This window comes from Mustela lutreola, chromosome 2 (assembly GCF_030435805.1).
Source record: "Mustela lutreola isolate mMusLut2 chromosome 2, mMusLut2.pri, whole genome shotgun sequence".
Taxonomy (NCBI): Eukaryota; Metazoa; Chordata; class Mammalia; order Carnivora; family Mustelidae; genus Mustela; species Mustela lutreola.
In genome coordinates, this window is record NC_081291.1 from 115,330,512 (window position 1) to 115,355,323 (window position 24,812).

Here is a 24,812-nt window from a genome sequence, read left to right on the forward strand (position 1 = left end):
TGTTGTCTGCCCCATCAATTCTTGCCTTATTCCCTCACCTGACTGCCTCTGGAAGCTCCTAGCTAAGGCCCTCTGGCAGCCCCCGAAGCATCAGAAGAACGTTCTAAGGAAGAAAGCAGATAAATGAGAGGCCGCCTTACTCCCTCACGCTTCATGTAGGTATTTCCTTCAGATATACAAGGTGTTGGGTGCTGATCACAGACCAGACCCAGGACAGAAAGTCCATTAAGACCCAAAGAACCCAAATAAGTTCATAAAATGAGCCAAGCACATACACCAGGAGAATTTCATGGCTCAGCATCCCCTGATATAAGCATCCCCAAACTAGGACCGTTACCAATGGGCTTGGCTTTGAGTCAGAGAATGGGTCAGCCTATCCCAAGCATAGGGCTCAGGCCCCAGGTCCCTGTTTTAAATGAACCATCACCGTAAGGCACACAGGAGCCTTGGGGTAACAGATAGCCCTGTGAACCCTGATTCCATTATTCCACATTATCTTGAATGTGAGCAACTGCTCTGATTGTTTGGATATGGAATCTAAATTGGCTAAGAGCTTTTATCGATCCTTGTACATAAAACTTTCCAGGATTTGGGTCTCTACAATTTGCTGAGCTCTATAGTCAGATCAGAAGACACTGCACCAAAATACAGTAAGAATTTCTGCTAAAATCAAAAGACTTCCTGCCTTCCCCTATTCTGCCTTCCCTTTCCTTGCGAGCTCTTGTTTCTTCTGGAAGGTTCATCTATAGGGCCCAGACCCAATATTATATAGGGCTTCTGTAACCAGACCAAGGGCAAACCACAGTGTTCCTTTATTTTTTTTTTTTTAATTTAAATGTTTTTGGCAACTACTATGTGCCAGGCACTTAATATACTAAATTATTCATTTATTCCTCATACAATCCTATGAGGCAAGGAGTGTTTTCTCCATTTTCAGATGAGGAAAAGGGCTTAAGTAACTAGTCAGGGCCCAAAGCTGGGAATTGACAAGGCCAGAATTCTACATGTTGGCCTGCCTCCCCAAGGCCTTCTTCTGCCAGTGTTAGGACAGAACTCCGCCAAGCTCTCTCAACAAAAGCTAAAATTAAAAAGGAGTTCAACACTGAATACATGGGCTCTGACAAGACAAGAAATGGTGTAAAGAACGTATTTCCAGAGAAACAGAAAAAGGAAGCTCTTCTGCCACCGCCGTATGTAAAACACCCAAAGAGGGGAGCTCCTGCTCATTTCTTTGACTGTGTTGTTAACATGTTGTCGGCGACAATCCTTTGGTTTTGACTCTGCCTATTTTAGCTGCCAGCCTGGATATACACAGAGACATATAAGCCCTTTCCACAGTCAGAGCCATACACATACATGATTCCAGGCCTTGCCCTGGTCCTGCAGACCCCTAAACTCTGCCACCCAAATGCAATGAATTTTAGCTCTTTGATCTAATTCTAGAAGGATCGCCGTGTATCTAAATAGCGTACTTACATGGCTTTTTTGGTTGTTGTTCAATGTTAGATATTATTCATTACTTCCTACTATGGAAAACAAGAACTTTTAGCTTGCTTTTACCACCATCCCACGTACCTCTTCTACTTTTAATATAGTTAAACCGTTTTGTTTGGTTTGGTTTTCGTTAAGGCAACACTAGATGTTACATGATTATGACCAGACAAATGATTGTTCACAGGCAAGCTCTGGGGTGTGCTATGGGTCACTCCTTTTGTGTATATTCCTTGTCATTTCTGGAGTCCATTCATGTCTCTCTTACTTATCAGCTTCATCTTCTACATACCTATCACTAATTTAGCCCTCAAGTTTCCAACTTTTTTTTCCCTTGAAGCTCTCCCTTCTGGAATCTTCTGTCCTCCTACTCCAACCTAAGCAGCTTGCTCTCCAGACTTCAAGGAAGACTCCTATTCTTCCGTCTTAATTTACCTACCTACAATTTTGAAGGAACATATCTCAAGTTACTTCCTCAGAAAGGAGATGTTGGAGATACAATAATTGAAGTTTCTTATATCTGAGATGCCATCATTCTTCCCTCACATCTGATTAATACTTTTAGTGAATATAAATTCTTGGTTGGAAATAAATCCCTCTCGGAACTTTAAAGGTATGGCTCCATTGCCTTCTAGCTTCCAGTGCTGCTACAGAATTAGATTTCTATTCTTCTATGTAATCAGTTTAGGATTTGTTTTTTCCCTCACGTCTTCAAGCTTTGCTTCTGGTTTCTGTGGGTTTTTTCCCACAATGATGTGCTTTGATGTGTGTCTTTTTTCATTCATAGCACTGGGCACACAAGTGAGTTTTTTCATCTAGAAGCCTATGTTCCTCAGTTCTCAAAATTTTCCTTGTATTATTTCTTTGATAAGTCTTCCCTTCCATTCTGTTCTTTTTTCACTATTTTTTTTTTGTATGTCCTCCTATTGAGAAGTCGAACTTCTTAGAATGATCCTTTCTTATTTTTCATGCATAGCCCCCCTTTTTTTGGTCTCTAAAACCAAAACCTGTGTCTAAGACTTCATCAACTTTATATTCCAAACCCCATACTGATTCATTGATTTGTATCATACTTTTAATTTCCAGGGGTTCTTTCTTATTCTCTGAATACTCCTTTTGTGGCACACTGTCTTCATTTTATTACTGTGCTACCTTGTCTTGCCTCCAAGACACCAGTAATCATAATTTTTGTGAAGTTTGCTTCTCTCCCTGCACTGTCTCTATTTCTTGAGAGTCTCTTATCATGTGGTCGTTGTTTGTCTCTTTTTGGTTTCTGTGTTTTATGTTTCAAACTTTTCTCAAATATCTAGAGATACTTACTGGTCTTTTTAAATTCAAAAGTGAGACACTAAAGGTTGACCAGAAGCTCCACGTAGGGGCTGGGCCGGTGGCTTACCAGAGGAGGGTTGAGAATAATCCCACCATTTTATTTAAAGAACTCTAAATATCAATATCTATAGGACTTTTCCTTTTCTCTTGGGCTATTATGTTTATGCAGAGAGACCTCTCTAAGCTCATGACTAGGGAAAAGGGGAGATAACCACCCCTAGCTTCCAGTCACTGGTAACCACCACAAAAACAAAGTTGGGGAGAGATGGTTTCACTGTTCAGTATGGAGGCTTTTATTCATTCCCTCTTAGAGAAAGCCATCTCACACATGCCCATCTCAGGTTGGCCTGCTCTGCCTGATCTTAATCAGGTCTTAAAGTTGAGTTTGTTCCTGGAAAGATCCTCAAGAGGAGTTTTAGTGACCAGGAAAAGAAAAACAAAAAACAGCTTGTTTTCCAGGCAGAGTTTCAAAGGCTAGACCTTTAGGCAAGCATTAACACAGGTTCATAATCACTTATCAGGCACTTATCAGGCATATCCGAGGCCTGCTAAGTGTTGAGATTTGGAATGCTTCATACTGTGGAAAAGCGGTTTGCGCCCCCACTGCCTATGGCCTGACACCTGCATCCAGTGTGCGCCAGCTGGCGGGCCAGCTCCTCATAATGATACGGATTAATATTTCTGCCGCAGGAAAAATATGTGTTTATACAAAGTAGGTTAAGGATTTATAAATAGCCTCATATGAGTCCAGGACAGGTTTTGCCACCAAACAGGTTAAAAATAAAACTTGGTTTTCACAGATTTTTTTGGATTTGGAAATTGCAGATCAGAGATGGTGTGTGCGTGTCGTACATACCTCCTACATCTCTAGTCACACTTGGGGCATTTTCACAGGGATTTTGTCACTCTGTGGGTCTGCCTGCTTGCAGCGAGAGGTGGAAAAATGAGGCAAGTTGGAATGTGGAGGCGTGGGGAGGCTGGGTTCAACAGCGAGAGTGCCTAGTGGCATAGTCGCTTGGGAAGTGTGCGTCCTGGTTCTAGCAAGCTCTGTTACTTTGAAAAAGTTACTTACCCTCCCTGAGGCTCGATGTCCTCATCTATAAATTGTGGGTAATTCCAACGAATTCTGAAGTATTTTCATGAGGGTTAAGTTAAATTCAGCCACCATTTCCAAGGCATTGCTCTGGGTCCTCAGAAAAGAGCTACAAATGACAGAGATAAAGTCCCTGCCCTGGTAGAAACAACGTTTCAGTGAGAAGAGACACAGAGTAAGTACGTCAGATGTCCACATAGGTCACTGAAGAACAACAGGCAGGATAAAGGGGAGAGAACCAAGGGGGTGAGGGAGGAGGCTGGCGCCAGATTATCCTACACAAGGAGGTCAGAATGACCTTTCAAATAAGACGACGGTTAGTTAGAAACCTGAAGGAAAAGAAGGGGACACAATGAGAGTGTATGAAGGAAGGGTGTTCCAACTGAGTGGAACAGCAGTACAAAGGCTCTGAGGAGGGGAAAAAAGTGTTTTATGTTTAAGGGACATGAAGTAAGACAGAATGAAGAGGCAGAAAACTGTAGAGGCTGAAGTCTGTGAGGACCTGAGGACTGAATCATGCAGAGCCTTGTAGACCTTTCTAAGAATTTTGGCTCTGAGTGAAATGGAGAGCCCCTGTCAGTTTCTGAACAGAAAAATGACATGCTACTACATCTTTCAACACAATCATTCTAGTTACTGTTTTTGAGGAGACCATAGGAGGAGGAATGCAAATAGAAGGAACAGTTACGACACTCTTCCAGGAAATAAAAGCAGAGATTGAGCTTTCCTGGACCAGCGTGACTTTAGTGGGTCAAACAAGTAGTCAGTTCCTTGATTCACTTTGCAAGTACAGCTGACATGGTCTGCTGATAGCCTAGATGCAGTATGAATAAAGGACAGTCAAGAGTGACTCCAAGTCTGACGTCCTAGCAACTGGAAAGATGAAGTTTTCGTCTCCTAAAGTGGGGATGGCTGTGTTCTTTCTTTCTTTCTTTTTTAAGATTTTATTTATTTATTTGAGAGACAGAATGAGGGAGGGAGAGAGAGCACACGAGCAGGGGCAGAGGGAGACAGAGAAGCAAACTCCCTGTTGAGCAGGGCTCGATCCCAGGACCCTGGGATCATGCCTTGTGCTGAAGGCAGACGCTTAACCGAATGAGCCACCCAGGCACCCCAGGGATGGTGGTTTTCGAAGGAAAAGCAGTTCAGTGTTGGACCTGCTGTCATTTTGATGTTTATTTGACACCCAAGGAAATATGGTAACTGAATTTAAGAGTATGGTGTTCAGGGAAAGGTATGCAGTGGAGCTATAACTTGAGGGTTGTTGGCTAGGGGACAGAGAAGAGGCCAAGTCCAGGGGCTGCTCCCTGAGGTGCTCCAAAGTGAACAAGTGACTATGAGTCAACAAAAGAAATGGAGAAGCCAGTGACAGAAGAGGAGAACCAAGGGGTGTGCTATTCCAGAAGCCAAGAGAAAACACTTTTTCAAGAGAAATGGAATAGCCAACCATATCAAACTTTACTGATAAATCAAGATAAGGACTGAGGTTTAACCATTGGGATTGACAATATGGAGGTCACCAGTGAACCCGACAGGTGTGCTTTTTGTGGAGTGATAGAGGCGAAGCACTGATTCAACTGGGCTTAAATCAGGAGAGATGAACTACAGGGAGCAAATGATTCTTTCAAGGAACAAAGAAATGAAGCAGCAGCTGGCGGGGTAGATGAGATCGGGGAAGGAAGTGCATGTGCATATGCGTGTGGGTGGGTTTCAGTGGGAGAAAAACAACAGCCACAGATAGACAGATGGGGCGGGCAGATGGGAATGGTCCAGCAGAGAGACAGAAACATTGGAAAGAGAAGGGAATATTGCTGGAGTCCAGTCCTTAATTAAGTAAGGGAACAGGATACAGTAAATGAGTGGAGGGCTTGGTCTTCAAGGAGCAGAAATAACTCCTCATCCGCAGTCACAGGCAGAAAGCAGAATTTATGGGCATACATTTGGTGGTAGAAAGGTGTGAAAGTTCTCTGGCTGCATTTGCTTTCTCAGCTAAATGGGAAACAAGGTTGGGACTGAGAGTAAGGAAGGGAGGAGAGGCACCAAAGATTTGAAGACCGAGAAAGAGGTGTGAACAGTCACCCCGACTAGAGAGAAGGGCAGTGGTTCTCAGCCAAGATTGCCCACTGGAATCAACAGCCGAGCTTTAAAAAAGGGTAGTGAGATCCAGGTCCACTCCGTGAAGACTTTGAATTCATTCCTTCTAGACGGCATTCAGGCAGCAGCCCCTGGTATGATCTCCCCCGGTAATGCTGGTGGAAGCCAGAGTTGAGAACCACTGGAGCCACAGCCTGAAGATAACCTGACAATGCCCAAGTCCACTTCAGGATGGTGGTCGTGAATTAGAGCGGGAGCCGTCAGGACAGCCGCCTGCTTCTCTACTGTGGCATTCAGCCATGGGCCACAGGCGTGGCCTGGACCGTGAGCTGGAGGGAACCAGGGTTACATGAGACCCCGGTAAGGGGCACATCCTAAGAGTCCAGTAAATGGGAGCTGCTGTTTATTTTTATCACCAGCAAAGTGACATAAACTATCCTTGTAGCAAATATCAAATATAATTCTGTTTTTATCTTATCCAAATGATTCACCCGATTTGTATCTATCACAGGGTTTTGAAGTCATTTGCAAATAACTGAAATCACAGATGTCTATCCTGAAATGTTAAGGAGGTGTCCTGTGGTTCTTTGTGACACTGAGTGCTACATAGAAGGTCACTGGAATTCACCCGCCACCCCTCGCGCCCAGCCTCCCCAAGTCCTAATGTGATAACAACAGTTCTGTGCCAAACTTTGGTGAAGCCTGCACTTTAGGGGTTCCGTATTTGCAACTCCTGTCTGGTGATGTGCTACTCCCTCTGGGGAGGTCCACCCTTGATTCTAGCCCTGGGCCTGGAGAGAGCTCTGTGGTGACACATGCCATCTCAACACCTCTTCCCCGAGCCACTCTTGGCTAGGACCCTGTCCATGTCTACCCAACTGCTGGAAAAAGACTGCAGACTCTCTCCTGACCCTAAACTGTGTGAGCTTGAATGCCAGCAGAGGGCAGAAGCCCTGGGGTTTCCCCTGCTGGTCCCCTAGTGTTCCCCATTGTCAACTCCTACCCACCGTTATCAGTGGATTTCATGCCAAATCTCGGTGTGAATGTCCTTTTACCCTACCCAACCTCCCAGGTAAACTCCCCATGGCGATCTCACCAGCTCCTCTGCCCCGCCCCGCCCCTCCCTGCCTCTTGCTCCAGCAGCAATTCCTGCGGCTCCCGTGCATCTGTGTCCTGATTATGTACCCACCTCTCCTCCTAAAAAGAGGCTCTTCTGGGGAAAGACTGGACCTCATGAAGCTTCCTATCCGCAGTGCCTAGCGCAGTGTCAGACCCGTCAGGCAGCCAACAACTGAAAATCACTATGACATTAAAAACAACCACCATTTATTATCACTAATTACGTGCTGGGACGAGGTTAGGCACTACACAGGACTCCCACCAATGCCACAAGGCAGCAGTAATTAATACAGATGACAGATGAGACACCGAGGGTCGGAGAAGGTGAGTTCCGGAGTTCGTACAGGGAAGTAAGTGGCCAGAAGAAGAACGAGAAGATAAAGAAGAAGTAGAGGCATATGTGGAATTAAACCCGAGTTTATCTGGCAGCAAAGCATGTGGTGTTTTTCACATTATAAGGTTTTCTGAGAAAGAGGACCCTGCAAATGGCAATGGGCAAGTCAGGGAGTTGCCTCCCAGCCCGCACTCTGGGCATCACCTGGGCCATCTGGAAGATAAGAGAAGGACTCCTTTTTCATTCATCTCCATACCTGATCTTCCCTCTCCTCCCAATTGATGGGCAGAATAAAATGTCCATTGTGTAGGGCAAAAAAGGAACCGCCACAAGCCCTCTGGCAGGAAGCATCTTCTGAGGATTTATCCCTCACACGCATCATTAACCATCCCGGCCTCGGCCAGCATCCTCCCAACACCATACAAGTGACAAAGGCTGTCTGCAAACACCATACAAGTGACAAAGTGACAAAGGATAAATGAAGGCCTGACCCAACTGCTTTTGTCAGAGCTTCCTCACTGCCCTGCCCCCCTCTCACCTGGGACAAATCCCTACAATCCTGGTTTCCAACAGGATAAGAAAAAGAAGACAAGATCCTAACCCTGACTCCACCCGCCGGGGGCTCAGCTCCACAGATCAGCCCAGAGAGCATTTCCTATTTCATCTTGCTGCTTGGGCCTCACTTCCAAGCCCAGAAGTGACGGGTGAAAAAGGACTGCCCTGAGTGTTCCCCATCTTGAGCTCCTGCCTCTCCCACTGCACTCCCACACCTTCACCTTCCCTAGAGAGCACCTGCTCACGCTCGCTGGGGTTGATGGTGCCCTGGTTCGGCGGCAGAGGGCGAGCCCGGGGAGTCCTGGCCACTCTGCTGGGCCTGGGCTGTGCTGGGAACCCAGTCAGCATCCTGCCATTCAAGGGGCGGCTGTCTAACATAGCTGACTTCGTGGAACACAGGAGTATGGTGTCCGAGATGAAACGTCTTCTTTGCTGTAGAGGCCGGCAACTAGAGGGGCCCATCTTGAGCTAATGCGGAGCTAAAGTCCTGTGTCAGCATAGCAGAGAGACAAGAAGGATGAAGAAACTGGTTTCTTCAGCAGTTAGGAGTAGCTTGGCTCTCACTAAAACCATCCCATCACCCCCCACACAACATACACAACAGGGCTTTCAGACACCCCACTCACAACCCCCGTGGCATGGTAGGTCCCAGTCCAGACCCTTGAACAATCCCAATCCTTCCTGGGGCACATGTGAGTTGCCTCAGGCCACAATAGCTCAGTCCCGAAGTCTAGCTGCCAGCCCACACTGATGGATTGTGTTAGAGACCAATTTCTCAAGGACAGGGCCTTACCTTGTTCTCATCAGCACTCCTCAAAAGTAAAGCCTACTCCAGAGGCCCCTGGCCCTGTCCCTCCTATCCCTTTTCCAGACCACAAGCCTCTTGCAGACAGACATGGCAGAGGCCTGCTTGCCTGGCAGCTCCGGCATTCCTTCCCGTGGCCCGGCATGGCTGGAACACTCTCCTCTGCCCAGGAGAGCTCCCCACGCTGTTCCCAGCGGTCCCAACTCAGTTCTCACCCAGACTTTGCCAGCAACCAGGAAGGCAGGCAGGAGTCCTCTCTCTGCTGGCAATGGGAGAGACCCAGACAGAGGACCTGCCCCCTCCCTGTCCACCGCCTCCTCTCATAATCCCCAGCTGCTTGTCTGAGTCAGGAGACCACAGTTTCTTGCCCGGTGACCAAGCAGTTTGTTGCAAGCCTTCAGGGAGCAGGTCCGTGACTGTGGGAGTTTTTATGGACACCTGTGGATGCTCTAACAGATGTTTGTAAGTTCTCAGAAGGGCAAGGGGCGTGCCAGCAAGAATAAACCCTTCTGTGTGGTTCTTTTATTCTTTGTCATCTTTTCACATCTCTGAACTCATTTGAACATAAAAACAAATCTGAGAGTAGGCAGCCCCACAATTATTATCCCCTTTTATGGATCAGGAAATTAGGGTTAGGATTAAGTAGCTTGAGGCTATCACAGCTGCGGTCTGAACCACAATTTGGCTCTTATATTTGCCTAAAACTTAGACAGAAAAGAGATTTCTATTTTATAAGTCTCTATGTAGGTAAAATTTATATAAAGTTTGGTTATCTAGAAAGTCTACCTATAAAAAATAACTTTTTATATTTATTTGTATTTCTATATTTTATGTTGCCCAAAGGTGGCCACTTCCAGTCTCCTGTGCACCACAAATCACAGCACAGTAGAAAAGCCATGGGCTTAGGTGTGCAGGCAGCTCGAGGGGTTCACGCCACAGTCTCCCATTGTGCAACTTTGGGCAAATAAATCTCTCTTAATCTCAAGTTTCCCCATCTGTACCACAGGGATAATTATGTTCATTCTATAATAGGGCTGTTAGGCAGCCTAGAGATACAGTGCGTCATACCTGGCACACTGGGCACACTTAATGAACAGTGGCTACTCTTTTGTCCATCCTTTGTACTCCAACCGCCACCAATTACTCAGGGCTACCCCGACCTTCACTGCTCCAAGCTCGTGCTCTGGCTCCCTGCTAGGCCAGGGATGCTCTCATCAGAGCTTTCCCTATTCTTCAGCATCCAATTCAAACACTATCTCCTTGGTGAAACCTTTCCCTTCATCCTCTGGGCCCTGCCACCCACTGGTCATTTGGTTTACAGTGTCTCATTCTGCCTAGAGTTCAATGTTCATGTAATTGACTCACCAAACTTCCCCATGAAAAGACAGTGTCTTGTTCATGCATTGTATCTCCTACCTGCTCTCCACAACTTGGGCATCAGCATTTAACAATACCTTTTTTTTTTAAGATTTTATTTATTTGAGGGGCGCCTGGGTGACTCAGTTGTTAAGTGCCTGCCTTGGGTTCAGGTCATGATCCCAGGGTCCTGGGATGGAGCCCCACACTGGGCTCCCTGCTCAGCGGGGAGTCTGCTTCTCCCTCTCCTGCTCCCCATGCTTGTGTTCCCTCTCTCGTTGTGTCTCTCTCTGTCAAATAAATAAACAAAATCTAAAAAAAAAAAAAAAGAAAGGAAAAAGATCACATTTATTTGAGAGGAAGAGACAGGGAGGGAGTGTGAGTGGGGGAAGGGGTAGACAGAGAGGGACAAGCAGACTCTGTGCTGAATAGGGAGCCCCACGCAGGGCTCAATCTCAAGACCCTGAGATCACAACCCCTAACTGACTGAGCCACCCAGGTGCCCCAACAATACCTTTGATGCTTAACACAAAATTGTATAGAACTGAAAGCCACCCAATATCCCACCACCCAGAATTTAAAAAAAGAAAAGAAAAGAAAAGAAAAAGATTAATATTATTCTTTGCATGTCTCTACATTTACACGTAGATAGAAGCACGGAGGACAGAATGCATGAAACATGGATGGCTGAAGGAGCTTGAAAAAATAGCTACTTTTTATTTCTACATGATATTTTATTTCCATTCTACCAAATAGTAAAATTTTTTATAAAGCTTTACTTCTCATAACCGTTTCTCCAGAAAAGCAGGTATTATTTTCCTTAAAGATCCCTCCCAGTTTAAGAAAAGAATGAGCTGAAAGGCTGGAGCTGTGACTTTTCTCTTTGGACCGTCTGAGACAGGGAAAGTCAACACGTCCGCGCTCCCACGTCCCAGCCTTCCTCTTTCCTCACCTTCTTGCTGCTTCTCACATTCCACTCCTTCGCCTCCCTGCCCCCCCCCCCCGTGCTGCACTCTGTCTGAGTGGATTAAAGGCTCACCACCCCCTTTCTTTAAAATAAATAATCATTAAAAAAAAAAAAAAAAAAGGAGGGGGCTCACCCAATGACCCTTAACATGCCTTCCTAAGTGCACGTCGGATTCATCCTTTCCCTCCACAGGTAGGTTTTCCCACAAAGGGCTCCTATGTGCTACACCCCTGAGTTCTTGCACGCATGAGAACTGGCCACCTGCCTTATGCTTGCTGAGTGAGTTACGTCAGTGCAGAAGTCTTCAGTCACGCTGCCTTTCCCTCAGAACCCTGCGAACATTTCTTCGTGTTCTCAAGTTTTCTCCTGCTGCTGACCAAGCCAGAGGCCAAGAGGACTTTTTGCTCTGTGCAGAGACAGATGGCTCCCAATACCCATATTCCTCCTCTTCCTTTTTGTTATAGAACACCTTCCCGAAACTGGAGTTTTCAGTGGGTGCCCAGCTCCCCAGCTGGAGATGTTCTCCCAGCCTCCTTTACACTCAGGTATGTCCACGCTTGGGCAACAGACTGTGAGAAGAAGTGATGTGTGTCTCTGTGGATGACCCAATTACCGTTCTGAGACATCACCTCCGGAGGACTTTTAGACCTCTGATTTTCTGTGATTAATTTCCTTATCGTTCTTGGCATCCACTGTGATTCTCCTCAAGCCTTCGCTCTCAAACAATTTAGTTTTCATTGTGTGTTGCTTTGTTCCTTCATTAACTTTTCCATAGCGATGTATCTCATTTGTTTCCTTATTCTTCATTTCATTCCATAGTTGGACCATCTTGTCTCTGAGATCTCTATTATTTTTCCAAAAAAACCTTTGTTTGAATGCTTGAATGGATATTGTTTCTCCAACCCAAGAGCCAACTCCAAGCCAGAAATTAGCTTGGGAGTTGGGGAGAATAGGCCAATGGAATCCCATTTTTCACTGGCTAGGACAAAATAATTTTACTCATAGGTCATCTGTGAGTCATCCACCTTCCTTATTCTACTCATTCTTAAAGGAACAGCACAAGAGGCCCCTGTTCCAGACTCTTCCATCCCAGACTGATTGCTCCTTCTCCAGTCCCCAAGGGTTTATTGGAACTAAACATTCACAGGTAATGCTCAGGCCTACTGAAATTGGAACTTTTGAGAAAGGGCGTGAATCTTCATCTGCCTTTTATACTTGGTTAGGCACATAAAGGTTTTCCTTGAAGACTCTGAAGATTTTCTGAATGAAAAGGAGGGCAAATACTCAGAGGTAGCCTTCAACACCAGCCCCACCAGTTCCAATTTCACTACGTTGGAAAATACCATGATGCCGGTGGAAGGAAAAAGATACAGCAGGATTATTACCCTTAAAAGATCAAAAGAGAAGGAACAAGCACCTTACCAGCAAGCCAGACCTTCCCAACCTGCCTCTGCAGGTACTGTTGTGGGAGCTGATTAGGCCTACGTTCAAGTACAAGCACCTCAATTCATTCCCTGGCTGCTTTGAGCAAGTCGCTGAACTTCCTTCAGCCTTTGATTCCTCACCTACTAAATGGAGATAATGGTACAGAGCCCACATAGGGAAGTTATGAAAATTATAGATAATGCCTGAAATGGTCCAGCTCCATCCCCACCACTTTCTGCTTTATGAGCTCCTTTCCAGGATCACCAACCTACTAGTGGTTCCCCCCACAACCAGTAAACCATTTGTCACCCCACAACTTTGCCCCTCAGCCCCTTCTTCAAACACCCTTTCCCTGGACGTTAAAGGTCACTGCCCTCCAAGACACAGCTTAGGTGCCCCCTACTCCAGAAAGCTTTCTCAGACTCACTATACCTTCTTCCCCACTTCATAATATTTATCATACAATATTATAATTAACACCTTCATGTCCTCCTTCAACCAAGCTCCTGAAGAACAGAACTGTGGGAATGTTTGGGTCTCTGTTCTAAAAGTGCACATTGTAGAGGCTACCGCACACATTCGAAGTTTATTGAATGAACAAAGCAAGAACTCTGAGAAGAGGAAGAGGGTGACACAGGAAGTCTATCAGTCACTGACCTCCAAGGCCCAGTTCATTACACTGAATGTGTGTGTGTGCGCTATCTACAACATGGGCTCTTTATGTAAATATTCCTAATGTCGCGCACAATGACTAGCACAAAATAGGCACTCAATAAATATTTGGTGAATAAATTACTGTCAAATAAACTTCAAAAGAGAAGAAACTGTTTAAGAGCCTAGAACCACAGGTGCACGATAAGGCCTTCACAATGCCTCTGAGTCTCATTTACAAGCTAAAGGCACATGAGGGAGCCAAGTAGTGATAACTGCCACTCTGTGGCCCCACTCACCACCAGCGTGTGTATGTCCAGTCATAACCAGATAATGAGTCAGGTGGATCTCCCAGCTTTAAAGGGCAAGCAAAAAGTTTTTTAAAAGGGCAAACCAGGCTTTACACAAACTCTTACCAAAAAGGGGAATAAGCAAATGCTATCCACACATGAATTCTTTCCTTCATATGTTCTCAGGGGAAAGACAGAAAACTTCCATCAGCACCTCTAGGGAGAAATTCAGCCAAGCCTCCAGTGAAACTAAGAATGAACCACTTCTCAGACTCAAAAGATGTAGAATTCTTAGCAGTGAAATAACCGGTAATGTAACACAGAGAAAAAGCTATCCCCATGCCAGCCTAAGTCCTTAGCAGCAGTGAATCTTTGGGTCAGTCTCTATCTCACTCTGAAGCTCAGTTTTCTCATCTGCAAAGTGGAGCTAATGATACCCACACACAGAGTGTGGCTATGAGGACTAGATGAGAGAACATACGCAGTGCCTCATCAGGGCTAGGAGCACAGCAAAGGCCCAGAAAATGGTAAACTTGCTACGTGGCCTAAGGTGGACTAACACTTAAGTCCAAGAGGCTCTTCCTCTTGGGAAAGGGACAAGCATTCAATATGGCGGGTGCTGACAACTCAAGCCCGGAGGACTTTCAAGAGGTTGCAAAGGGTAGAGTGTTGCTAAATTTAAAGGTGAATGACATGTCAGCTCTGTGCTAGGGAAACCAGAAGATGGATGCATATTTGGAAAGACTGTAATGAAAAAAAAATTTACAATCATCCTCCTGGGACATGTAGTTCTTTTCTGGTTGCCAGATTTCCTGGTCATCTAAAGTGTATGTGATATATTTATTACTGTGGAAATGATTTATGAATATAAAGTCATGCAGGCTGAAGTCAAGGACAGAACAGGAGGAGGGTTGCCAAGATCCAGGGGAAACAATGGTTAAGCTTCCTTTGAAAGCGTCCATTTTTTCCCACCTTTACAAAGCAGGTGAGAGCTGCTCTGGTTACATCCTCAGTCCTCCGTAACTTGCCCCAAGCCCGCAGTCCTACTTTGCCTTGTTCTGCTTCCCACACCATGGTGGCCATAAACACCCAAGGTTAGAAAGGGCCTTCTTCACAGGCATTTAGGTCAACTGGTCTGCAAAGCAAAATCTTCTGATGGCAGACAAGTTCACATGCAATGTTGGTTTGAATACTCCCCTGACAGGGAGTTCACTGCCCTGTGACATAGCTTGTTCCATGGTTGGGCAGCTCTGCTGAGTAAGTTCTTCCTAATCTGCCATGCCACCACGTCTCCCCCAACCTATGCTGGTTCTCCCCTCCACAGCAGTCACCCAGTGTGCCTCTGATCCTTTTTCCACATGAAGGAGGTGCCTCTTCCTACCTCCTGCAGGCTAGAAAGCCCAGTTTCCACATTCATCCCATCTCCAATACAGTGGCCTAAACCTCTGTCTTCCAAGTCGCCCATCTCTGGGTGTGCTGCATTGTAGCATGATCTGTATTAGAGCCAGGGAAACAGAACCCTCCAGATGGGTCTGATCAGGCAGACAGAGCCAAGTAGCACTGGGGCACTTCATCCTCCAAGCCTGATATCAAATACTCCTCCCCTTCCCTTCTCCCTCCTTCATCCCCCTCCCTCCAGGTCCGGACCTCCCCTTAAGCATCTCCTCAGGCCCTGGGAACAAAAACAAACTTGGCAGTACCAGGGTCAGTGCAAGGCGGAGGAGAAGGTATGACGCAGCTCTGTGTCTTCCCTTGCAGCCTAGGGCACCCAAGCAGGCAGGCTATCTCCAAAAATAACCCTGTCCAAACAGTCAGCCTCTTACTAATTTCCCAGGGGCCCTTCATTCCAGCTTTCCAGGGTGTGGTTCTCAGTGTCCCTGTGCCCATCCGTTCCCTCGCCACCCTTCCCAGAGCTTAATGGATTGGCTTCATTTAGCCACTGACATTTACAACCATTGTTCCACATGTCAAGGATCTAAATACACTTAGAAATATATTTTTACAGAACATTTTTACGGTAAAATAAACATCAAAATATAGAGTGTAATGCAACTATGAGAAAAATATCTGTACATACCAATAGGAAAAGATCTCCAATTTGTATAGTAAAGTGAAAAAGGCAGGTTTGTAAAGTGGTAGTTATAATGAAATCTTTTTACGGAGTTTTTTTGTTTTTTTTTTTTAAACTTCTACGTATTTTGGGGAGAGAGAGAGAGGCAGAGATCCTGTGTGAGAGAGCGAGCACACATTGGGGAGTGGCAGGCGGAGGGAGAGGGAGAAGCCGACTCCCCACCGAGCAGGGAGCCCATGCAGGGCTTGATCTCAGTCAGGATCATGACCAGAGCCCAAGGCAGCAGCTTAATCAACCGAGAGGCCCAGGTGCCCCTATTTACTGATTTTTTAAAAAAATATTATCTGCATATTACCATGAATACACACATGAACATATATACCAAAGGGGCTGAAGGACCCACGAAGCACAAAGATAGTCACTTCAGGGAGAAGTGGGATCAGGGAAAATGGCAAAAAAGTGAGGTGGTTCCTTTTTAACCCTGTTGAATACCGAATCCGATTTCATTTACTACAGTGTATGAAGAAGCCCCCCGACCTTAGGTTTACATTTGCCCCTTTGTCACTGATCACCTCAGAGCTGGAAGGGGCCTGGAGAACTCAGAGTTGGGTCCCTGAGGTGGGGTGCCCAGGGTGGCTTACCTCTTGCCTAACACACAGCTTGCTAGCAACAGCCGGAGACCACAGTCACAGCCCAGGCATAGTGCTGACATAAAGGGACCCCCAGAGGATTAAAGAGAGGGCTTCAGCTAAGTTATTAAAACAAATCAACTTCCTTCTTTTGGTTGAGTTAGAAATTCCTGCTTGGATGAAGAGCCAGAGAGAAGAAACCAAGCTCATGGAGTCTGGAGGAAAAGGGGTCTCAGACTCGGGGCCTGTCATACAGGCACAGCTAGATGGCCCTCCCTCCTTGGGGCTTCCTGCCCTCACCGATAAATCAGAGGGAAAGGCTAAGTGAGAGGGGACAAGGCGAGATTCAGGGGTATGGGGTGCTCTGTGGGCCAGGGGCTCATCTGAGCAAGCAGCACAGTCTCAGAACAAGACTGGCAGCAACACTCCCTGAACGCATCCTGGGTGGTGGGGCCGGCATCTGTGACCTTGACTCCATATGGAAACTCTGCCTCTCAGGAAGGGAAGGCTGGAGTCCAGTCTGACTCGGGTCCACCTAACATCGAGCTGCTTGGGCTATCGCATGGATGACCTCATTCAGTACTTGCCAAGCTGTTATAAATGTGCTCAAAAGCATACAACTGGTAATGGGCGGGGGACATTCTGCAAAATTATGGGCTCCTGACTCTAAATTCGGGGCTCCTTCCATCCTGTCAGTTTGGGAGGCAGCAAAGCCTTCTCACTTGGGTTGTAAAACTTAAAAAGTTCGCCAGCTGGCACTCTCTCTCTCTCCCTCTGTCACACACACACACACACACACACACACACACACAGTCTCATAACAGTGACACCAAAGACAGGGTCCAAGGGCAGGACCACTCAATGTCTCAGATATGCATCATGCTGTTAAGATGTCTGGGATGTGCTTCCAAGTTCTCTGGGCCAGACTGTGGGATTACAGATCAGCTATGAATTTTGATAATTTTTGAAGTGATTACTTACGGGGGTTCATTAGACTACTCTTCCTACTTCCGCATCTTTGAAATTGTCCTTAAGAAGAGGTTTTTGGGGGTTTAGTCAGTTAAGCATCTGACTCTTGATCTCAGCTCAGGTCTTGATCTGAGTCGTGAGTTCAAACCCCACAGTGGGCTCCACACTGGGCATGGAGCCTGCTTTAAAAAAGGAAGAAGAGAAGAAGAAGAAGAGAAGGGGAAGAAGAAGAGGAAGAAGGCTTTTTTAATAATGCATCATGCAAGTGGATCACTTCCCTCTCAATCTGTCACCTGATAGGCTATTTCATTTTAATGAACTCTGCTTTCCTCAGCACAGAAAGCCACACAATGGCCTGCAATCATGTTAAGAAAGAATATTAGGGCCAAAGTTTCTGCAGATTGTGCAATATTGCAATTATAACAATAATAGCCTTCACTTACTGAGGGTTACCTGTATACCTGTCAAGGTACTAGACCCTTTAGCTCTGTTTCATTTAATACTTACAATGGCAGGGAAGTAAGCGCTGTCCATGCTGCCCATTTTATAGAGAAGGAAACTAAAGTTCAATGAGCTTAAACTAGTTTGTCTAGGTCTCTAACCGTGATAAAGGATGAGCAAGAATTCAAATCCTTCATCACAAGAAAAAATTCTGCAACTATATATGGTGACAGATCATTTTTTCAAGATTTTTTTTTAAATTTATTTGTGAGAAAGAGAGAGAGCGCACATGCAGAGGGAGAAGCAGAGGGAGCAGGACAATCAGACTCCACACCTAGCAGAGAGCCTGATGTGGGGTTCCATCTCACAACCCAAAGATCATGACCTGAGCCAAAACCAAAAGTCAGGTGCTTAACCCACTGAGCCACCCAGGCACCCCTTAACTAGATATCTTGTGGTGATCATTTCACAATATACACAAATGTCAAATCACTAAGTTGTATACCTGAAACTAATATAATGTAGTATGTCAATTGTGGCTCAGTAAAAACAAATCAAATCCTAAATTACTTAGGCTCTTAATTTCTACTGCTCCCACAATATGTAATACTTCAGTACTTTAAGACTTTATACGTAATTGGGACTAAATCTGTAAGGGTTTTTTGTTTTTTTGTTTGTTTGTTTGCTTTGGTTTTTTTTTTTTTAGGTTTTATTTATTTATTTGAGAGAGAGAGCACTAGAGGGGGCAGGGCAGAGAGCACTCCCAATGAGTGGGGAGCCTGGCACAGGGCTCTTTTGATCCCAGAACCCTGAGATCATGACCTGAGCTGAAGTCAGATGCTTAACCGACTGAGCCACCCAGGCACTCCTACGAAGTTTTTAAATGATCATATTCTTTAAAATGTGACCCAATCATTTTAAACCTTAGGATTCTATCCTTTGGAAACTAGCTTGGAATATAGACAGAGATGTATTTGCAAATATGTTAATCACAGCATTAATTACCATAGGGCATATTAGAAGTGGTTGGGCTATGCCTTATCCCAGAAGACTTCCCAATGCTCATTTTGGGTGCTTGCCCTTCCTCTGTGCTCCCACAGCACCCTGTACCAGTCTCTTGTTCCCCAGTCTCCTCCACTAGACCGCGAGTTTCTTTAAAGCTGAGCTCTTCTCACACATCTTTGGTTCAGAGTGTGCACTCAAATATGTGAGGACTAAATTAGTAAATGACCATGGAGCTGCTTATTTGATATCTACAAAAACAGTTAGAGTTGTTGGAAGTCACGAAAGCAGGACTAGAACCCAAGGTCACACGCTGGGCCCTGCCCCTCCACCTTAGACTTTAAACTTTTTCTCAAATGAAAAATTACATAAAAATAGCTAGAGTTCAGGGCACCTGGGTGGCTCAGTCGGTTAAGCATCGGACTCTTGGTTTCAGCTCAGGTCATGATCTCAGGGTCTTGAGAGGGAGCTCTGTGTCGGGCTCCCGGCTAGGCCTGGAGTCTGCTTAAGAGACTCGCACCCTCTTCCTCTGCCCCTCCACCCGCACGTGTGTGTTGTCTGTCTCTCTCTCTCTTAAAAATAAAAAATAAAAAATAAATGGCTGGAGTTTGAATGGTTGAGACAGTTTGGGCTAGGGGGAGAATGCTGGAGGCTCCTTCCTCTACAGGCCCTTGCTGCAGTATCACTGAAGTGATCAGATCTCATGGGCCACATGACCTCAGACATGCTCAGACGCTGATATGGGTGATGAATGAAAGACGCAGCCGCAGCCTCAGTGATATTGACTTAAACTATGACATGTTTATCTGAGGGTCAAACAAGAAAGGCAAGAGATAACTGCACATACACCAGGATTTCAACCATTTAGAGAAAACAAATCCATTTTAAAAAACTTTTTTACAAAGCGGGGGATGGGGCACCTGGGTGGCTCAGTGGGTTAAGCCTCTGCCTTCGGCTCAGATCATGATCCCAGGCTCCTGGGATGGAGCCCTGCACTGGGCTCTCTGCTCAGCAGGGTGTCTGCTTTCCTTCCTCTCTCCATCTGCCTGCCTCTCTGCCTACCTGTGATCTCTGTCTGTCAAATAAATAAATAAAATATTTTTTTTTAAAAAGGGGGGGAACTGCCAAATGTTAACAGTGGTTACCTTTGAACGATGAAATCTTTTTCTGTTTCTCTACACTTTTTTGTACTTTCCAAATTATTCTCAATAGGCATACTTGATTTTTATTATAGGAACATAAATAAAATTTAAATCACCAAATGGATTCAGAAGGGTACCCTGTACCCTGCCCATGACCCTAGTAATGACTTTGAAACTGCATTGCTTACTACATTATTGTTACAGATAAGACTATTAAAAAGTCCATCTATTGGAACCAGAATGCCATCATGTCATTTTAGTATACATGCATACAAGCAAGAAAAAGGTGGTTTTCCCCAATTCAATATTTACTGAGCAAATCACTGATACCGGGTCTAAGCAAATGCTCCGTATTCCAATGTTCCAGATTAGTGTGAATTTCATCAGTGAACTATTCCTGTCATTTTTTAATGCAACCACATCCTCACAACAGTAAAGAGCTACATTCTCTTGGAAGCCTTCCCTCTTCCACTGGCTCATTTACTCCCTGCTCTTAGTTTGATTCATGAAGAAAAGGGGAACCCTCCACCCCATGCAGGTTAATACTGAGATAAATTAAATCTATTTTCTGTGGGTTTCTGAGGACCATTTCCAAAGGGAGATCCAAATGTGTTCTGAGCAAGGGTGATAGGGCGAACAATGGATCTGCTTCCCTGTAACTCCAGGTCAGCCTGGGACCGCACCCTGAGCCTGCCTGTCCTCAGTGAATATGAGATGAACAAATGGAATCACTTCAGATTGCACAACTTGGGTATGAACGTCATGGTTTTGCATTTTATTTGTTTCTTGGTAGGTTTATTTACCTTAGAATCACATGTACTTCACAACTTCCCAAGGCCCCCTCTACAGTTTGGCAGACATTCACACATCTTTGCTAACTGGAGATGGTCTCCTAGTTTGAGCAGAGGGCTTACTCTCTGGGGTTACTGTCCTACCAACACTCTCTACCACTTAAAACGCTGGTGAGCACCCAAGCCTGCCAAGAGGTCTGAGCAGTCATAAGCATGTCACATGACTTGATACCCAAAACAAATCCAGGAGACACATACCCATCCTTCCCCTCACATTATACAATCATATCCTCAAGGAACACAGGAGAAAAGGGTTGACTCCAACCCACTCCTCTGATTCCAAGGCCTAAGCCTCTTCTATCCCACTAGTACAGCCTGTGCAGAGACTGGGCAAGAAGGACTTTCACTCTACAAGGGAGGAAACTGCAGCCCAGGAAGGTGAGCAGCACGAAAAGCTAAGTGAGTTCTCTGTCTTCTGGCTTCTTGCTGCCTTTTGCATTATGAGATACTCAGAGCAGCTCCCTACTGGACAAGCAAGCAAGAGACAGGGGAACAGGGAGGAGGTCAGAACAAGGGGAAAGGAAACCATTCAGTAAACACTAAAGAAAACTGATCCCTGATGATGACTGTAATACTCCTTACCATAGCGACCACTGGGATCCACGGCTTTGTTTAATAACCAACACCTATTTAAGTCCTTAAGGAATTCATTCTCTGACTTAAAGGGTGTTGTTATAACAACCATCATAACTTTGACTTTACTCTGGGGTATCAACAACAGCCCTTTTACGCAAAAAGAGACACTAAAAGCAGACATCTGACTGCGTGTCCTGGGGCGGGAGATTTCTCCTCTCTGGGCATCAGTTTTCCTATTTGGAAAAGAAAAGGGTCTGACTGGAGGATTTTCGAAGTTCCTTATAAAGTGAGCATCCTGATAAGAAAACTACACTCCAGTAGTCTAGAACCCCTAAGAAAAGAAACAAGTGTAGCCAGGAGATAACAGGGACAGGACAAAACAGCACATTTACTTTGGGGAAACCCGGACCTGAAGTGTTTTTTTGGTTTTCCAACTTTTCCTCTGCCAAATATAAAAATAGGCAGCTACTTCCGCGGAACTCTCAAAAAGAATTTAATTAAATAAAATCAATGAAAACAATGCTTTGTTCTCCCATAAGTGGCTCAGGAGTAGCCGGCTTAGAGACACTTTCTTCCCTGCGGGGCTGATGTCAACAGCCCAAAGCTTAGGCCCAAACAAAGGCCTCCTGGCACAGGGATGAGAGGCAAAACATCTAAGTCTCCACAGTTGGCCCTATTCCAATCTGAGGGGAAAGGGGCAGTGAGGAGAGAGAAATAACTAAGCTTAGGAAAAGGCTAGGAGAAGAGTCAAGGATTACTAAATCTATCTTTTCTCACACAAATAAAGAACTCTTGAAAGGGATAATGGAAGGGTACAGCTTTCAATCTGAATTACTTTCTTTGTTTAACTCTGTTGTGCCTATGGCTGCTGACTTTTACACCAACCCCAGAATCCTGGTTTTGCCTCTGGTCCCTGGCAAGGCCTGGGGGCAGTGTGGGAGTGGGGAGGCCCCTCCTCAAGTGCTTCTTTCCGATTTCACTTGGTTTCAACTGGGACAAGTGGCTGCACCTTTCAGGCCTCCCTTTCCTGCTTGTAAAATAAGAGGATTCACTAGATCCCCTTCTGGATCCTCAGGAGCCATGGTTTAGGGCTGAAAGCCCTCCAATTCTCCCCAGGAACAGGTTTAATTGCCACGGGTCCTGGCAGCAGGATGGCTCAACCGCACACTCTGAGGGCAGCGCCTCCATTCCCGCGCACACCAACCACCCCCTCTCACGATCTGAGGGGCTTGCTTCTGCCCCCACACCATCACCTGTGGGGCCAATCCACCTTCCCACCCACGTCACCGCTGCCGGAACAGGTCTGATTAACTAGAATCTGCCAAGCTGAGCAAGGCATATGAAAGCAAAGAAAAGGCAAAACAAACGAGAGTGCTCTCCTAGCTGGACCTCAGAATTTCTCCCAAACTGATAGAACTGAAGATACGACCGTCCCTCCTCAGAACAAGAGGCCTTGGCTAGACTTGCTTAAAAACATGTAACAATCCCCAAGCCAAAAGGGGCCAGTGACAACCCGAGCCGGCTAGACGCAAGAGAAGGACCTACAAGGCACAGTGCAAGCAAAAGGCCAAGAAGACCGAGACCGCGCCGGGCGCTGTTTAAATTGGACCGTTCTTTCTGCAGGCTGGGGAGGCGCTCGCGATCTCCCGGCAGGGGCGGTCCCCTGAGTGCAGGGACAATGGTGCGCTAGGCACAGGCTTTTGGGGGAGAACCCACGGACCCTTCATTCAGCCCGGGTCTCTAAGACGTGCGGTGGAAGTGAGGGGCTGTCCTGGTCCCATCAAGTAGCGCACCACGGCCGGGGACAGGCTCTTGGCCTGGGGTAAGCTTTCTGTAACTGCTTTCGTGTTTCGTTTCCCCCTTCTGCAGCCTGGCAGTTTGGTGCGACGGCCAAGAGGTACCTTTTCCACGTCTCTGTCGTCCTCCTCCGGCTAGGGGCGCCCCGAGCGCCGCTCCCTCCCCAGCGGCTGGAGACAATGGCCCGAGGCCGCAGGGCGGCCCTTCCAGGGCCCGCGAGGCGCGGGGATCCCGGGGCAGAGCGCACGTGCGTTTGTTTTGGTGCCTGAGCCCCCACCTCCGCCGCAGGCCTCAGTTTCCCCGTCTGCAGATCCGGCCGAGGGGACGCAGGACCCCGGAGTCCGCCAGGCGTCCCACACCTTACCGACCGTGCGGGGGAGAAAGCGAGGCTCCTGGGGGGCGCGCGCACGTGGGTTTGTTGTGGGTCCGCAGGCTCGCGGAGCCCTAGGGGAAGCCAGGGCGGTCCCTGGGCCAGAACCTACGCGCAGACCGACACCCCCGCCCAAACGATGACCGGCCCGCGGGCGAGAAGGCTGAGGCGGCGCCGGCCACCGGCTCCGCGCGCCCCGCCGCCCGGCCGCCCTGCCGCCCCGCGCCCCTCCCGCGCCCCTCTGCCCGGGCCCCCGGCCGCGCTGCCGCCCAGCGCACCCCTACTCACTCGCTGCGCACACGGCCGCCCGGGCTGTGGCTGCTCCGCCTGCTCCACGCCTTCTCGGGCCGGCAGCCGCTCCCTTTGTTAGCGCCGGGCAGTGCCCCAGGCGTCTTCCCCAGCCCGGCCCTGCCCCGCACTCCCCTCCCCCAGGTGCCGCCCGACTCAGCTCCCTGCCGCCGCAGGGGAGCCGGGCCGCTGGGAGCCCGGCGCCAGATTCCGGCAGGAGGGTCCGCCAGGGACAGTGGGGGACCGGGGCTGAAGGGTGGAGGGGACGGCGAAGGAGGGGAGAAGAGCGCGGCAGAGGGGCGGGGGAAGCGACGGTCTCCGTTATGCAAATAGTCAGGCCGACGGGGTGGGTCCCCAGTCACACGGCGCCCCAAACCCCCTGGCGTGGCCCTCCGGGGGGGTCGCTTGTAAGCGGGTCTCGGATGAGTGGTGCCGGGTGAGAGCACCGCGGGATGCTGGGACCCAGCCTCCTGCTGAGGAGGCCAGAAGGAGGAACAGGGGGAGGGGCGACGCGGCTGGGCCGGGGTCCCCAAATCCTGGCTCACCTCCCCAGTCCGCAGGTCCCAGTTAAGCCGACACTCTCTCGGGCTTTTCAAGCGGGAACTATAAATCCTAGCTCTGCTACCACTGGCTGCGTGACCCTGAGGAAGTCAGTTAACCTCTCTGAACTATTCTTATGTAGAATATGAAAACAAATAATCTCCTTCACCGGGTTTGACAAGAACCTCCCAACAGCAGGCGGGGCGCGCACTAAGTTCTTTCAAGCCCGGCAAATACAAAAGGGGAGTGTGGGCCTGAGCTGTCTGCCGGCTGGTGTGGTGGATGGCGGGGTGGGGCTGGGGGGTGGGGGGGGGGTGCGGGGGTGGGGCGGAGGGGTGCGGGAGGCCTGAGGGGGTTGGTGTAGGGGCGAGGCTCCTTCCATTCACCGAGGCTGATCTGGCACTTCTATGGGGAGGCGAGAGAAAACCGCAGGTTAAGCAAGAAACACAGCTGTATATACTTGGAATACAGGCTCCAAGGACCACTTGGACTGAAAACCATCCTACAGGAGGGCCAGAAGCAGCCTTGGACTGCCACGCCAGTCCCCAAAGACAAGATGTGACCGCCAATAGCAATAATCATCTCCCGAATGTATTTCGATCACCCACTTGGCACCAGGCTCCGTGC

The 24,812-nt window shown here is 47.4% G+C and overlaps 1 protein-coding gene across 1 annotated transcript in view; it reads right to left on the reverse strand.

Moving 5' to 3' along the window:
* Positions 1-24,021, reverse strand: part of ST6GAL1 (ST6 beta-galactoside alpha-2,6-sialyltransferase 1) — a 118,898-nt gene extending 94,877 nt beyond the window's left edge. The window contains exon 1 of the mRNA XM_059163182.1: positions 23,646-24,021. The gene's annotated coding sequence lies outside the window, so the exon portion shown is untranslated. The remainder of the gene's footprint in view (positions 1-23,645) is intronic.
* Positions 24,022-24,812: the final 791 nt, after the last annotated feature.